Here is an 18,616-nt window from a genome sequence, read left to right as displayed (position 1 = left end):
CACCACACCACCCACCACCACCAGCCACCACCACCTCACACCACCCACACCACCACCACTCACACCACCCACCACACTGCGCCACCACCACCACACCACCCACCACCAGCCACCACCATTCACACACCCACCACCAGCACCACCACCACACCGTCTCACCACACCACAACCACCACTCATCACACCACCACCACCAGGCACCCACCACACCACCCACCACCACCAGCCACCACCACCTTCACACCACCACCACCAGCCACCACTATCCACACCACCCACCACCAGGCACCACTCACCACACACCCACCACCACCAGCCACCACCACACCACCCACCACCAGCCACCACCATCCTCACACCACCCACCACCAGGCACCACCACACACCACCCACCACCACCAGCCACCACCATCCACACCACCCACCACTGCCACCACCACCTCTACACCCACCTCACCAGCCACCACCACCACACCACCCCACCAGCCACCACTACCTCACACCACCCACCACCAGCCACCACCACTGCCACCACACCCACCACACCCACACCCACCAGCCACCACACCCACCCACCACCACACCACACCACTCACACCACCCACCAGCCACCACCATCCACACCACCCACCACCACCACACCACCCACCACCACCAGCCACCACTTCACACCACCCACCACTGCACCACCACCACACACCCACCATTTCACCAGCCACCACTCACCCACACACCACCCACCACCAGCCACCACTACTCCACACCCACCACACCAGCCACCACACCACACCACCCACCACACCAGCCACCACCACCACACCACCCACCACCACAGCCACCACCACCACACCACCCACCACCAGGCACCACTCTCACCCCACCCACCACCACGTGCCACCACTCACCACACACCCACACGCACCACTACCTCACACCACCACCAGCCACCACTACCTCACACCACCCACACTGCAACACCACCACAACAGCACCAGCCACACCACACCACCACCACCAGCCACCACCACCACCACCCACCACCCACCACTCACTACCACACCACCACCACCAGCCACCACTATCTTCACACCACCACCACCACAGCCACCACCACCACTCCACCCACCACCACCACACCTCATCTCAGCCACCACCACCACACCACCCACCACCAGCCACCACTACCTCACAACACGCACCAGTACCTCACACTACCACCACCACCACCACCACCACCAGCCAATGTGCTTGAATACCTCCCACGTAAATGTGAATAACAAAGTGTGAGGCCAGACATACTGCCTCACACGCCTGTTCTCACGCATTTGTGAATAAGTTACCCTTTATGTATAGAACTAAACACATAATGTAAAATGAAATACTGTGTAACTTTCAGTGCCATAATATCCTGACCACGGGGGTTAATTATAGACCCTTTGTAAACCCTACTCTGTAATCCTTTTGGCTACCGCTCACGGATGAGTGTGGGTGCATTAAAGTAGCTGCTGCAAGCAAATCAAATCACCACTACTTAACCCCACCCTTCACCACCAGCATCTACACTACTACCACCACACCCCGTGTGGTGGCAGAGGTGATGGTGTTGGGGTGTGGTGGCAGTGGGGTGGTGTGTGGGTGGTGTTAGGGTGTGGATGGTGTTGGGGGTGTGGGTGGTGGTGGTGACGGTGTGTGGTGGTGTTGGGGTGTGTGGGTGGTGTTGGGGTTGGGTGGGGTGTGATGATGGTGGGGGTGTGTGGGTATATGGGTGGGGTGGTTTGGGGGTGTGTGGGGTGGTATTGGGGTGTGTTGGTATTGGGGGTGTGGGGTGTGTGTGTGTGTGTGTGTGTGTATGTGGGTGGTGTGGGGTGGTATTGGGGTGTGTTGGTGGTATTGGGGTGTGGTGGTATAGTGTGTGGGTGGTGGTGGGGGTATGGTGTGTGTGTGTGTGGTGCTGGGGTGGTGTTGGGGGTGTGTGGGTGGGTGTGTGGTGGTGTTGTGTGTGTGGGTGGGTGGGGGTGTGTGGTTTGTGGTGTGTGTGGGTGGGTGATGGGGTGGGTGGTGGTGTGTGGGGTGGGTGTGTGGGGGGTGTTTTGTGGTGGTGGGGTGTGGGTGTGGGGTGTTGGTGGTGGTGGGTGTGGTGGGGGTGTTTTGTGGTGGGGTGTGGGGGGTGGTGGTGGGGGTGTGGGTGGTGTTGAGGTGTGGGGTGGTGGGGGGGGGTGTGTGAGTGGGTGGTGGTGTGGTTTGGGGTGTGTGGCGGTGTTGGGGTGGGGGTAGGTGGGATGTGTGGGGGTGGGGTGGTGGTGGGGGTGGGGTGTGTGGGTGGTGTTGGGGATGGTGTTGGGGTGGGGTGGTGGGTGGTGGTGGTGGGTGGGGTGGTGTTGGGGTGGGTAGTGTTGGGATGTGTGTGGGGTGTGTGGGTGGTAGGGGGTGGGGTGTTGGGGTGGGAGTAGTGTGTGTGGGTAGTGTTGGGATGTGTGGGGGTGTGGGGTGGTGGTGGGGTGTGTGGGGTGTGGTGGTGGTGATGGTGTTGGGGTGTGTGGGTGGTGGTGGTGTTCGGGTGGTTTGGGGTGTGTGGTGGTGTTGGTGTGTGGGATGTTGGGTATGTGGGGGTGGGTGGTGTGTGGGGTGGTTTGGGGGTGTGTGGGGTGGGTGGGTGTGGGGGTGTGTGTGGGTGGTGTTGGGGTGTGTGTGGTGGTGGGGGTGTGGGGTGGGGGTGTGGGTGGTTAGGGGTGTGGGGGTGTGGGTGGGGGTGTGGGGTGGTGTGTGTGGTGTTGGGGTGGGATGTGGGGGTCTGTGTGGTGTTGGGGTGTGGGTATGTGTTGGGGTGTGGGAAGTGGTGGGTGGTTTGGGGTGTGTGGGTGGTGTTAGGGGTGATGGGCAGTGGTTGGTGTGGGTATGTGGGTGGTCTTGGGGTGTGTGGGTGTTTTGTGGTGGGGTGTGTGTGGTGTGTGGGTGGGGTGTGTGGATGGTGGTAGGGTGTGTGGGTGGTGTTGGGGTGTGGGTGGGTTGGGGTGTGGGTGGGTGTGGGTGTTTGGGTGGTGGTGGGAGTGTGGGTGGTGTTGGGGTGTGTGGTGATGGGGTGTGTGGGTGTTGGGGTGTGGATAATGGTGGTGTTGGTTGTGTTGGGTGTGTGGTTTGTGGGTGGTTATTGTGTGTGGATGGTGTTGGGTGTGTGGGTGGTATGGTGTGTGGGATAGTGGGGTGTGGGGGATGGTGTGGGGTGGTGTTTTGGTGTGTGGGTGGTGTGGGGATGGTGGGTGTGTGGGTGGTGTTTTGTGTGGGTGGTGGTGGGTGTGTCTGATGGTGTGTGGGTGGTGGTTGGAGGGGATGTTGTTGGGGTGTGTGTGGGTGGTGGTGGTGTGTGTGAGGGGTGGTGGTGGGGTGGGTGATGTTTGGGTGTGTGTGGTGGTGTGTTGGTGTTGGGGTGTGGGTTTGTGGGTGGTTATTGGGTGTGTGGGTGGTGTTTTGTGTGTGGGTGGTGGTGGGGTGTGTGTCTGATGGTGGGTGGGGTGGGTTGGTGTGTGGGTGTTGTTGGGGTGTGGGTGATGTTTGGGTGTGTGGGGTGGTGGGGTGTGGGGTGGTGGGGTATGTGGGTGGTGGTGGTGGGGTGTGGGGTGGTGGTGGGCTGTATGGAGGGTTGGTGTGGGTGGTTGTGGTGTGGGTGGTGGGTGGGTGGTGTGTGGGTGGTGTTGGGGTGTGTGGGTGGTGAGCCGTTAATGGCTGCCTGAGTTGGTTATTGTTATTTTTGTCGTATTTTTGGGAGATATACATAATTTTTATCTTACTGTGTTACATTCACACACTCAATCTTCATACAGAATGTGCAAACATAAATTTAAAAATAATTATCGTAAGGTCCAAACATGAAGGAGAGGGTGCAGAGTCAGTATTTTAGTATATATATATATATATATATATATATATATATATATATATATATATATATATATATATATATATATATATATATATATATATATATATGTATGTGTGTATATATATATATATATATATATATATATATATATATATATATATATATATATATATTATATTGGTTTTATCAGCAGGTCAAAACATAAAGGAATTATTCACTGTGTGTGGAGAAGCAAGCACTGAGGGTTGGAGGACCCTCACTGCTTTTCTCTCTGCTGAATGGCAACTCAATTTATTTTATTTTATTTATTATTATCGGTATATTTACTTTTCTCAGTTACTGGTACAGTATATATTATTTTATGGACGAATAATAAGTTCTTCCACATGCATCCAGCCTGTGACACAGTTCAGAATATCAATATGAATGTCATCCATCTGACTCACAGACGTGTGACGGCCACCGCAGAGGGTGTCTATGCCGTGACGTCATGGAACTCACTTATAGCACCGCCTCAACACATTTACTACCTATACGTATACTGAATGCTCTTCATTTTCCTTATTTAAAGTTTAACATTACATTTTTTTTCTAAGCCACGTTAGAGTATTGTAATGGCTTTCCACAACTCTTATAGTTTCATTTCAAGTAATAATATACGAGGCAGCTGTTGGCAAGAGCGATATAGTTATAAGCAAGGCCTTGGCTATAACCGCCTCCACATTTTCACTTCTCACACATACACTCATGCTCTTCAATTTCTTATTTTATAGTTTTATATTATATTTAATTTTTTTATTAGCCGCATAAGAGAATTGTAATGATTTTTCAACAACTTTTATAGTTTCTATCCGCCACGGCTAGGCTGGTGAGTCGAAGGTAGCCAACCAACACACGTTTGTAGTGGATCTCTCCCCTACAACAGCGTAGCTGCATTCCAATGCCGGTGAGCTTCTCACGACGCTTGCCCTAGCAACGGAGTCCAGCAACCGGCGAGTTCCCACGCTTTACTTCCGGCTGCTGTGTATATAAGCTCTCAGTCTCCCATTGAGAGGCATTCTACCCTACGTTCCTGAACACGCAACACCTCCTCCTCGCAAGCTCCTCGCTGTCCAGCTCACATTCAACCTGGAGGACAGCAACACGCAACATCTCTAACGAAGCTCCTGCACAGATACCTCCTAAAACACGCTACTCACTGAACGTGTCTTCTGAGCAACTTCTCACCACACGGCATTTCCAGCACCAGACTGTCTTGTATATAATATATTTTATATAAGAAAACCACCACCTAGAGTTTCCATCAATCCCATCCTGAGTGCTAGACAACATAAATTCACGAAACCCTACAAATGGTGACCCCCGGAGATTTGCACTCACACAGGATGGAAGAGAAACATCTCATGTAAACCTACAATTGGACCCTGGAGCAGTGAACACCACACTCCTTTCTGCTGCCTTACTCCTGGAGCTGAGAAGATCGTCCTGCCTGCTGCCAGCCTAGGCCAACCGCCTTACCAGCACCACGTGCTACCCCACTACTCCACGACGACACCATCTCACGACCGTGTGACACGCTTCCGCAAGAATGGACGGACGGATCTCTCTACCAACTTTCAATCACAACATCGAGGACTGGTTAGTTCATGTGGAAGCAATCCTCATCGGCCTGCAAGCTACTGACGCGCAAAAGTACGGCGCCCGGCCTGCCCTTGCCTACGAAGTCACCATGCAAGTATCACTGACTATTTCCAACCCTCCAGAGAGAACAACACGCCACCCTGCGGGATGCCTTAAAACGCATTACCAACGGACCCGCCCAGTCTCCTGCAGAACCTATCTTCTACCCCTTGAAACTCAACTCCGGGATCTCCTCTGAGGAGATGTGTAGGCTGAACTCCCGGCACAGACAGACTTCCCGACTCTATCCTGCGCCAGCTTCACTCATAAAAGCTCCCCACACAATACGTACCATCCTGTCCGCAGTAGATTACTCGACGACACCTGAACTTACGCAACCGCGACAGAATATTCAAGCTGCGCGGCTGCGCCTGGCGGTCGCGGACAACCCAATGACCACACCAGTACTTACCTCCGAACTTGTAAGCCGAGTCCACCCCGCCGAGCAATACCTCACAAGACATCAGGGACCTGTTGCAAACTTTGAACTGCAGGATGGACACCATTTAACAGTTCTGCTCCTCCATGCCTGCTGCCGGACCTGTTCCTAGCTCACTCACCACGTCCTACCGACCCCAATGCACCAGTCCTGCCTCAGACGCCGCCCCCAGCCCCCAGCTCAGTGTATCTACCCCCTGTTGGTACCATCAACGTTTTGGTGCTAATGCTAGACGCTGTGAGGCCCCTTGCAACCACACGGCAAAGCGACATCGACGGAGACGGGTAGGCGCCATAACCTCCGCCACTATCAAGAGATCACACGCAATACTTCTGACTTGACCACTTCACCCTGCTGCCCGTCACGACCTACTACAAACACTACGTCAGGCGGTTTTACTTGCCAAGGCTACTGCCCCACGCCAGCCTTCCCACCGCCCTGAACACATTCATCCCGCACCTCCTCCGCCAGTCTGCCCGGCAATTAGTCCTTGCAGCACCACCTCGCCCACAGCATTTCTGGGCACCCTCTTTTCCTCAGGTACCCACTGTGCCTGCCTTGCACCCTCCTGCTGTCATGGACCCCTCTCCAACGTGGCCCCTGCTCCTGACGCGACCCAGACACCCCACCCGGCGCCACTGAGGACTGCGGCACCTGCTGCAGAGAGCACCACATCCTCGCCTGTAAATCCTTCTCTTATCCACAAACCTACTCCTCCCTCACTTCTCCCACAGATCTCATGTTCCCAGACAGAGTCGTTCCCCTCAGCGGCCAGCTTATCCACACCCCGCCCGGTTATGTCTCACATGGGGATACAACCCTGCCGATAACAAGTCTCCTGCACAGCCCGGATGGAAGGGGGAGTATTGTAGTGATCTCTCCCCACAACAGCGTAGCCGCATTCCAATGCGACAGTATCCTAGCAACCGGTGAGCTTCTCATGGGGGGGTCGCCACCTGGACGCTTGCCCTAGCAACGGAGTCCAGCAACCGCCGAGTTCCCACGGGTTTACTTCCGGCTGCTGTGTATATAAGCTCTCAGTCTCTCCATTGAGAGGCATTCTACCCTACGTTCCTGAACACGCAACACCTCCTCCTCGCAAGCTCCTCGCTGTCCAGTTCTCATTCAACCTGGAGGACAGCAACACGCAACATCTCTAAACGAAGTTCCTGCACAGATACCTCCTAAAACATGCTACTCACCGAACGTGTCTTCTGAGCAAGCTTTTCACCACACGCCATCTCCAGCACCAGACTGTCTTGTATATAATATATTTTATATAAGAAAACCACTACCTAGAGTTTCCATCAATCCCATCCTGAGTGCTACAATAACATCACGTAACCCTACACGTTCATTTCTCATAATTCGCACCCATGCTCTTCATTTTTATTGTTTTATAGTTTTTATTATATTTTCTTTATTTCTAAGTCACATCGTTTATATTGAGTGGAATAATTGTTAAAGAAGTCTTTTTTTTCTGAGACATACCAATTTTAATTACGTGCCCGTGCCAGGAGTCAGCTGGCACGGGCATCTTGTGGAGAGAGCACAGAGCGGACTGCCCTCCCATAAGGTAATGTACCAAAGTTAAACAGTATTTTTATTTCGTGTGATATGTAGAAAATCAGAGTATTTGTATACTATTTTTCATTAGTTAGGTGCGTTTTGTTCTTGTTTGTGAACCGATTTCGTGTTTTGGGGGGTTCAGGGGCGGACCCAGGAATATCAAAAGGGGGGTCCAAGAAGTTGTGAGAGAGGAGAACATGGCGAGCGCGAAGGAGCCCACTGCAGCTAGCCCCCGTAATTTATTATTAGTATTCTTTAAATCTGACCAATATCATGGGCGTTTTGAGGCCATTTTGAAGCCATGTGCACTTGATATTAGGAGATATTCTGAGGTCAATGATAAATACCATTTATGATACAAAAATGCCCGAGTACAATACTGAATTAAAGAAAAACTATTGGAAGTTTCTGATGAAAAGAGGGGGTCCGGACCCCCAGGACACCCCCTTGGGTCCTCCCTTGGGGTTACACAGGAACCATGCGGCGGTTGAGAAAGTTAAGAAGAAAATTTAGGATTTTTGAGACGTGGGTTAGGACAAATGATGAGCAGGACAGGAGGATGTATGCCAGATCCAGGAACCAACCAGTGTAGAAGGGCTGAAAAAGAGTTCCAGAGGCAGATTGCAAACGAGGTCATGTCAAGCCCAAAGGCTTTTTACCGCTACACAAAGTCGAAATTAAAAATGCGAATAGGAGATCGGACGTGAGGTATGAAGATGGTAGTTACACAAATTCTGACCAGGACAAGGCGGAGGTGTTGAAAAAAATTTCCTCGATGTTCACAAGAGAGAATGCGAACAATCTTCCTGCGTTTGAAGAAAGACGGTTTGACACAGTACTGACCCACATTGTGCTCACAGAAGAGGTTATAACAAAATAAATTGCCAAAGCTAAAGGTTCATAAGAGTCCCAGCCCTGACATGGTGCATCATAGGGTGCTCAGAGAGCTGTTCAATGCGTGGTGTAGATTAATATAATCTTTTTTTTTTGTATATTTAATTTATTTTTACTCTTATTTTTTAGCCCCCCAGGCCCCGTTGTCGGTCGATGACCTGTGCTCGGGTGGGGTATTCCCCGTAAAAAAAAAAATGCCTGGATTGGAAAATGGCTTATGTAAGTTCGATTTTCAAGAGGGGCGATCGTCACTCCACACTTATTATAGACCAGTGAGCCTGACCGGCATAGTGTGTAAAGTACTAGAGAACATCATAACAGATGCCATGATGGAACATCTACTACGAAACAACCTTGTAAAGGACTGCCAACACGGTTTTATGCCGGGACGATCCTGCTTAACACAATTACTCAAGGTACTGGATGTTTCGACTCAAATTCTAGAACAAGGCGGAAATATCGACAATATATAACTTGATTTTGCCAAGGCTTTCGATAGCGTACCCCATGAAAGGCTGGAAATTAACAGGGAAGGGTACGGGATTCGGGGAAATGACCGAGCATGGATCGGAGACTTTCTGCTTGACCGCAAGAGTGTGTGTGGTGACTAATTTTATGAAATCGTTCTGTGTACAGTCGGGGTCAAAAGTCTTGAACACTTAGCAATATCTGGCATCTACTGATAACACTGCTTGTCATCACATATTATGCCTGAACCACAAAATGGGATAAAACTCTCCTTAATATACCTAAGATCTTTTGGTAATTACATGACAAATACTGTCAAGTGTTCAAGACTTTTGCTGTGACAAGAGGGGGTAACCACAGGGCATTGTATTGGGCCTACTGTTGTCGTTTGTTTGTCTCATATATGACATACCAGAAGCTATACACTCCTCCATACAAATGTTTGCGTACGATGCCAAATTATTCAGGGATATTAAGAACCAAACAGACTGTGAAGAGCTACAGAAAGATCTCTGTGAGCTTCAAGAATGGTCTTAGAAATGGCTGCTATGATTCAATGTCTCGAAGTATAAGAGGATGCACCTGGGACGTACCAACAGTAAGGACGAAGAGACTGCATTAATAGAGACCGAATCTGAAAAGGACCTGGGTGTGTATGTTGACAATGAACTTAAGTTCTTGGGCCATTGTGAGAGGAAGATGAATCAAGCAACTAAATTATTAGGTCTTATGGAGGTCGAAACTATCTTCAAGAGTGAGGTGCTTCCCCACCTGTAGCACTGTCACCCTCTCTAGTCCCCAAGATATTCCAGAGACTGTCAGTTGATTGAAAATGTCCAAAGGAGAGCCACCAGACTGGTGCCTGCTCTACGAAACCGCAGCTACCCTGAGAGATTAGAACGCTTGCAACTGTTTAGCGAGGGGAGACCTAATGGAAGTGTATAAACATCTCAGAGGGCACTACTCAGTCAAATGTACAACTCTGGAGCTGGCGGACGTTCGCCTCACATGGGATCACAGCTTACTTGAAGAAGCCAAAGTCCAACAAACTGTGAGGGTAAACTTTTTCGGAGTGAAAATTGTGAACTCTTGGAACAATCTGCCAGAGTGTTGTGACAGCACCGAGTGTGAGCTCATTCAAGGCCAGACTTGACCAACGCTGGAGCAGGTTCAGATATATTCAGGAGCCAGTTCATGCATGCCCAGTACTTGCCAACATTGCGTAACAGAGACGTGACCGACTGCCCAAGCGGCTAACGAGCCGATGAGTGGCGATAAGGATAAAAGTAAAAGTAATGATATTCCTGTATTTTTATCATTGGGAACCAAACCCTGTTTTTCCCATATGTTCTTTTAGTAGTGAACCGTAAATTCACCTAACGAATGTTTTTTTTTGGGGGAGGGAGGTTTAACCCATTAATATCTCGAGGTATATATATATATATATATATATATATATATATATATATATATATATATATATATATATATATATATATATATATATATATATATATACACATCTTGAAACAGGCATTGTTCCTTTTTAGTTGTAAACCACTTCACTTTTTGGAGACACACACACACACACACACACACTAGCAGTGGGTGAAGCAGAGTCTAACCAATCCACTCAACTGGACAACCTTTTAAAAAGAATAGTACTAAACAAATACTGTATATTCGAACACCTTCACTCAGACATTTTTCATTACAGAGCATTGTTGAGCAAATGTACCAAGGCCTAGATCCTCAAAGATTCTTAAGATTTATTTTTTATGTGAATTTAATACAGAACATAAAGATGGGGCTAGAATGATGTAATTATTTCACTACGACTACAGTTAGAAGATCTTTCAATTAATTTTATAAATAACAGAATAACATAAGACCCTTTAAGAATTCTAGTTCAAACTGTCTAGTTTACCATAATATTGTGGATAGTACAGCACCTCAAGACTTCTTATAAACAAATTATCGTTCAAATTTCATTGATCACACAATTTGGGCAGATGTTTTGCATTATTTTTTTTTACATCAATAAAAATATTGTACACAGTTAACCTTATTTTAAGCTAATACAGTTCATAAGTAAATAACATGTTTTACCCATCAACATCAGTTTTTTATTTACACATCACACTTCAACTAAACTTTACGAAGGAGTTGTCCCAAGGGGTTTACAAAAGCCTGTCAAGGGTCAAGGTGTGGGTATAACATGAACCATCTGCAGTACTCTTGGTGTCTTATGCTGTTTTATGTGTGAAATTAATTTAAAACAAATGTTTCAAATCTATATCTAGTAACATATGAAAGCGTTCATTTAGAAGAAACAGTTAAATCAGAATTTTATTTTTTAAGAATTTTTTTTTTTTTAGTTTTTGACCTTCATACCATTTCTTGAGAATTCAGATCACAGAACTTTCATTCTGGACATAAAGCTTTCGGTAATTTTTTACAAGTGCACTCAGCTAATTAAATTTTTGTAATGCATGCAATATATATATATATATATATATATATATATATATATATATATATATATATATATATATATATATATATATATATATATCTCATCATTCTGAGTAACTTTCTTTTTATACACTGATAGGTCCTGACCTAACCAACCAAAAAAACATACCTAACTTTACCTAACCTCCTTCCCTGGACCCCCCGCCATATTAAACAGTGCACTTTTGATGGTCAAATATAAAGTGTGGAATTTATATCACACGATATTATTTTATCGTACTATATACTGTAACATGAAAGGGTAAGGGAAACCCTCCTATTAAGGGACTGCTCCCTATAAAGGAAAGGTCTTGTATGAATTAGCCTAGTTTGGGGAGAGTGTACTGTAATCATAATACAGTTCTGTAATGTCCATCCATGCCTATCCGTAGAGAAATGGTTTCTACGTTGCAATTAACTTTCATACAAGAGATTTTGATACACATTTGACGAAGCTTATAAATTTTGGTGTTGGAATTGGGAGATCAGTGAAGGAGGTAATTAAGATTACAACTTATTATGTTACTCACTCTATTATGTAGACTGTATGCGCTGTACTAATCTACAGTATAAGGGACTTCATTGCCTCTCCAAAAGTTATTGTCACAATGTACAGTACCATCCAAGACGTAATTGTTCTAATGGTTTATAAAGCTCTTGAAATTATAAAAGACAAATAATTTTAGTAGATAATTAATCCTTGTTTAGTAAAGCTATAAATTATTATTAGAGAAGTTGTGGATTTTAATTAAATTTTCTCTGGTATATACTATGCAGTATAATTTTGACCCTACAACAAGTTGCACCAAACTCAGCAGTAGAGACATAGTGTGAAGCATGACTGGAATTCTCCAGGTTTGTTAATCTTTTCTCCTCCCTGGGGACAGAAGAACTAGCATAACTAGCATATAAATGACTCACTTAAGCAGATATAAAGACTACTGCTAAAATGTATTTGGAATCATAATAACTAAAATTACATTAGAGTTCAAATGAGACTATAGTATTGTAACTAGAGGTTATATCCCATCATACTGTTTTTTTTTCTTTTAACATATTTTATGCATACACAGATGCTTAGCACAATATTGTTTACACTTTTAACACATTTGTTGATGCATAATTTGAAAGAAAGTCATAGAAAGTATACAATCTGTGTAAAACGGCAATATCATTCTATACTCACTTAACACAACCTGTTATAGATTACTGTACAGTATAGTAAGAACTATGTTTCGGAACAGTAGATACTGCTATCTTCAGTTGCAACCCAACATAAATGTGATAAATTGCAGATTGCAACGTAATAATATCACACACCTTATTTATTGATGAAGACTGTACAGTACTGCGGTGTCTCATTCCTGCTTCCATAATAAACATTGACTGTCTATGATAAACATTCCTTATGTATGACATAATAAACAGATTGTGCTCATAATAAACTGCCCTGTATCCTTGATAATAACATTCCTATAAATATGGACACCACCCCCAAATGTCTTCCATAAACCATCACACCTGCTAAAGGCTTTCTCACCTCTATACTTCAATACTCACAGAGTCAGTTTAGTGCTCATAAGAGTCATGTCAGTATTCACTCATGACATCTCAGTACTTACTCAGAAACATCACGCCATCACTTACAATTCATGTCACAAAGGTCAAGTCAGCTCACAAAGGTCACCTCACCTCTCACAAAGATCATGTCAGCTCTGTAACTCACCTCACCTCTCACAAAGGTCATTTCAGTTCCCAGAAAGGTCATGTCAGCCCTTACAAAGATCATGTCAGCTCTCAGAAAGGTTATGTCAGCTCTCAAAAAGTCCTGTCAAGTCTCACAAAAGTCACCTCGCCTCTCACAAAGGTCATGTCAGCTCTCACAACAAGTTGGTTCCCACAAAAGTCATATCCGCTCCCACAAAGGTCATGTCAGCTCTCACAAGTTACCTCACTTCTCATAAAGGTTATTTCAGCTGTCAGAAAGGTCATGTCAGCCCTCACAAAGATCATGTCAGCTCAGAAAGGTTATGTCAGCTCTCAAAAAGGTCGTATCAAGTCTTACAAAAGTCACGTCACCTGTCACAAAGGTCATGTCACCTCACAAAGGTCATGTCAGCTCACAAAGGTCATATCACCTCTCACAAAGGTCATGTCACCTCGCAAAAGTCGGGTCAATAATAATTTTAGTATTTCCACCTTTACCTGGCCCGTAAGCCCCACCCCTCATTATAGCTACAAATAGCTGATTGATTTCCCTGAGCGTTTTACCTCCCTCGGGACTGCCCATATATAAGCGTGTATTTATATCGACCTTTTATAAGAAATATTTAAAATTTTATAAAATCCTCTCTGAAGTGCTACTGCCTTGATATGATTTGCATTTTGATAGTTCAGATATTTAACACTATTTTAGGTAATAACAGATCTGCTTACCAATTGTTAACACATTTAGTTTGGATTTCTTATGAACCAATCAGCTATTTGTATAGAAGAGGGGCGGGGCCTACGGGCCAGGTTAGTGGAAGAGTAGTCATTGTCATTCAGGTATACGTGAGTTAGTTAACATGGCTCTCTGACTTGGTGAGTTAGTTGAGAGTGCTGATATGATTATGTCCAAGCCAGTCTGTTACCACCACCACCCATGTTGTTGTCACCCACTACTACTGTTACCACCACCCATGTTGTTGTCACCCACTACTACTGTTACCACCACCCATGTTGTTGTCACCCACTACTACTGTTACCACCACCCATGTTGTTGTCACCCACTACTACTGTTACCACCACCCATGTTGTTGTCACCCACTACTACTGTTACCACCACCCATGTTGTTGTCACCCACTACTACTGTTACCACCACCCATGTTGTTGTCACCCCTGCTACTGTTACCACCACCCATGTTGTCACCCACTACTACTATACCACCACCCTGTTGTTGTCACCCTCTACTACTGTTACCACCACCCATGTTGTTGTCACCCCTACTACTGTTACCACCACCCATGTTGTTGTCACCCACTACTACTGTTACCACCACTCATGTTGTTGCCCACTACTTCTGCACCACCACCCATGTTGTTGTCACCTACTACTGTTACCACCACCATGTTGTTATCACTACTGTTACCACCACCCATGTTGTTGTCATCATTACTACTGTTCCACCACCTGTTCTGCCCACCACTACTGTTACCACCACCCATGTTGTTGTCATCCAGTACTACTGTTACCACCACCCATGTTGTCACCCACTACTGTTACCACCACCCATGTTGTTGTCATCCAGTACTACTGTTACCACCACCTGTCCTGCCACCCACCACTACTGTACCACATGTTGTTTCTCAGTACTCTTACCACCCATGTTGTTGTCACCCACTACTATTTACCACACCCATGTTGTTGTTCCCCACTACTCTGTTACCACCACCCATGTTGTTGTCATCCAGTCTACTTACCACCCTGCTCCTGCCACCCACCACTACTGTTACCACCACCCATGTTGTTGTCACCTCTACTGTTACCATGTTGTTGTCACCCACTACTGCTATCCACCACCCATGTTGTCACCCACTACTACTGTTACACACCCATGTTGTTGTCACCCACTACTATTTTACCACCACCCATGTTGTCACCCACTACTACTGTTACCACCACCATGTTGTTGTCACCCCTACTGTTACCACACCCATGTTATATGCTCTACTACTGTACCACACCCATGTTGTTGTCACCCAGTACTACTGTTACCACCACCCATGTTGTTGTCACCCACTACTACTGTTACCACCACCATGTTGTTGTCATCCAGTACTACTGTACCTACACCCATGTTGTTGTCACCCACTACTACTGTTACCACCATGTACCTCTGCTATATTTGCCACCACCCATGTTGTCACCCACTACTACTGTTACCACCACCCATGTTGTTGTCATCCATACTACTGTTACACCCTGTTGTTGTCACCCACTACTACTGTTACCACCACCCATGTTGTTGTCACCTCTACTACTGTTACCACCACCCATGTTGTTTGTCACCCTCTACTACTGTTACCACCACCCATGTTGTTGTCATCCAGTACTACTGTTACCACCACCATGTTGTGTCACCCACTACTACTGTTACCACCACCCATGTTGTTGTCATCAATTACCTGTTACCACCACATGTTATTGTCACCCACTACTACTGTTACCACCACCCATGTTGTTGTCACCCTACTACTGTTACCACCCATGTTGTTGTCACCCCACTACTGTACCACCACCCATGTTGTTGTCACCCACTACTACTGTTACCACCACCCATGTTGTTGTCACCCACTACTACTGTTACCACCACCATGTTGTTTGTCTTACTACTGTTACCACCACCCATGTTGTTGTCCACCCACTACCTGTTACCACCACCCATGTTGTTGTCACTCCTGTTACCACCACCCGTTTTGTCACCCACTACTATTTACCACCACCATTTGTTGTCACCCACTACTGTTCCACCACCCATGTTGTTGTCATCCAGTACTACTGTTACCACCACCTGTTCCTGCCACCCACCACTACTGTTACCACCACCCATGTTTGTCATCCCAGTACTACTGTTACCACCCATGTTGTTGTCACCCACTACTACCGTTACCACCACCCATGTTGTTGTCACCCACTACTACTGTTACCACCACCCATGTTGTTGTCACCACTACTACTGTTACCACCACCACATGTTGTCATCATCTACTGTTACCACCACCCATGTTGTTGTCATCAGTACTACTGTTACCACCACCCATGTTGTTGTCATCCAGTACTACTGTTACCACCAACCATGTTGTTGTCACCCTACTACTGTTACCACCACCCATGTTGTTGTCACCCCTCTACTGTTACCACCCATGTTGTTGTCACCCACTACTACTGTTACCACCACCCATGTTGTTGTCACCACTACTACTGCCACCACCCATGTTGTTGTCACCTCTACTACTGTTACCACCACCCATGTTGTTGTCACCCACTACTACTGTTACCACCACCCATGTTGTTGTCATCCATACTACTGTTACCACCACCCATGTTGTTGTCACCCTACTACTGTACCACCACCCATGTTGTTGTCATCCAGTACTACTGTTACCACCACCCATGTTGTTGTCACCCACTACTACTGTTACCACCACCCATGTTGTTATACCCCTACTACTGTTACCACACCCATGTTGTTGTCACCCCTACTACTGTTACCACCACCCATGTTGTTGTACCTACTACTGTTACCACCACCCATGTTGTCACCCACTACTACTGTTACCACCACCCATGTTGTTGTCACCCACTACTACTGTTACCACCACCCATGTTGTTGTCATCCAGTACTACTGTTACCACCACCCCTGCTCCTGCCACCCACCACTACTGTTACCACCCATGTTGTTGTCATCCAGTACTACTGTTACCACCACCCATGTTGTTGTCACCCACTACTACTGTTACCACCACCCATGTTGTTGTCACCCACTACTACTGTTACCACCACCCATGTTGTTGTCACCCTCTACTACTGTTACCACCACCATTTGTTGTCTACTATACCCACCACCCATGTTGTTGTCACCCACTACTCTACTGTTCCATCCATACTGTTGTTTGTCACCCTTGTCCACATGTGTTGCCACTACTACTGTTACCACCAACCATGTTGTTGTCACCCACTACTTGTTACCAACCCATGTTTTGTTTACCACTACTACTGTTACCACCCAACCTGTTGTATCCTTTTTGTTACAACCATTTCATCCAGTACTATGTTCACGCTACTGACCACACACTACTGTTACCACGTTTATCCAGTCTGTTTGCTCCTGCCACCACCACTGTTCACTACTGTTAACACCACCTCTGTCTGCCACCCACCACTGTTTCGACCACCCACCACTACTGTTACCACCACCCACCACTACTGTTACCACCACCCTGTTGCCGCCGCCCACCACTACTGTTTCCACCCACCACTACTGTTAACACCACCTCTGTTGCCACCCACTGTTTCGACCACCCATCTACTTCTGTTACCACCACTACTACTTGTTACACCACCCCTGTTTGCCGCCCACCACTACTGTTACCACCACCCACCACTACTGTTAACACCACCTCTGTTGCCACCTACCACTGTTTGACCACCCACCACTACTGTTACCACCACCCACTACTGCTGTTACCACCACCGATGCTGCTGCCACCCACTACTACTGTTACCAGCACCCACTACTACTGTTACCACCACACCGATGTTGCTGCCACCCACTACTACTGTTACCACCACCCTGTTCTTGCCATCCATGCAAAGGTTACCACCACCCAGGTTGCTGCCACCCACTACTACTGTTACCACCACCCCAGTTGCTGCCACCCACTACTACTATTACCACCACCCCAGTTGCTGCCACCCACCACTACTGTTACCACCACTCATGTTGTTGTCACCCACTATTACTGTTACTATCACCCACTACTGCCTTCATTTCTCTCACTACCACCCACTACTGCCTTCATTTCTCTCACTACCACCCACTACTGCCTTCATTTCTCTCACTACCACCCACTACTGCCTTTATTTCTCTCACTACCACCCACTACTGCCTTCATTTCTCTCACTACCACCCACTACTGCCTTCATTTCTCTCACTACCACCCACTACTGCCTTCATTCCTTTCACTACCACCCACTACTGCCTTCATTTCTCTCACTACCACCCACTACTGCCTTCATTTCTCTCACTACCACCCACTACTGCCTTCATTTCTCTCACTACCACCCACTACTGCCTTCATTTCCCTCACTACCACCCACTACTGCCTTCATTTCTCTCACTACCACCCATTACTGACTTTATTTCCCTCACTATCATTTACAAGTCCCTTCACTCTTGGTGGTCATGTGTAGAGAGTTTGTGAGCTCAGTAGTCTTGAGGTTATTGCTGCCTCACCATAAGAGATGTAGTGATACACAAGATGCTTACAGAATAAAACAGAAAACATCCATGATATATTCGAAGCGCCTAATGTACAGTTAAACCATGTTATACGAGACCTCAACTTACATTTATAAAGAAATGACACTATTACGTGAGACTTATTTTACTGACACATAAAATAAAAATC

This window comes from Homarus americanus, unplaced genomic scaffold (assembly GCF_018991925.1).
Source record: "Homarus americanus isolate GMGI-L3 unplaced genomic scaffold, GMGI_Hamer_2.0 scaffold367, whole genome shotgun sequence".
Lineage (NCBI taxonomy): Eukaryota > Metazoa > Arthropoda > Malacostraca > Decapoda > Nephropidae > Homarus > Homarus americanus.
The sequence above is the reverse complement of the archived record's forward strand: the minus strand, read 5'-3'. Positions refer to the sequence as shown.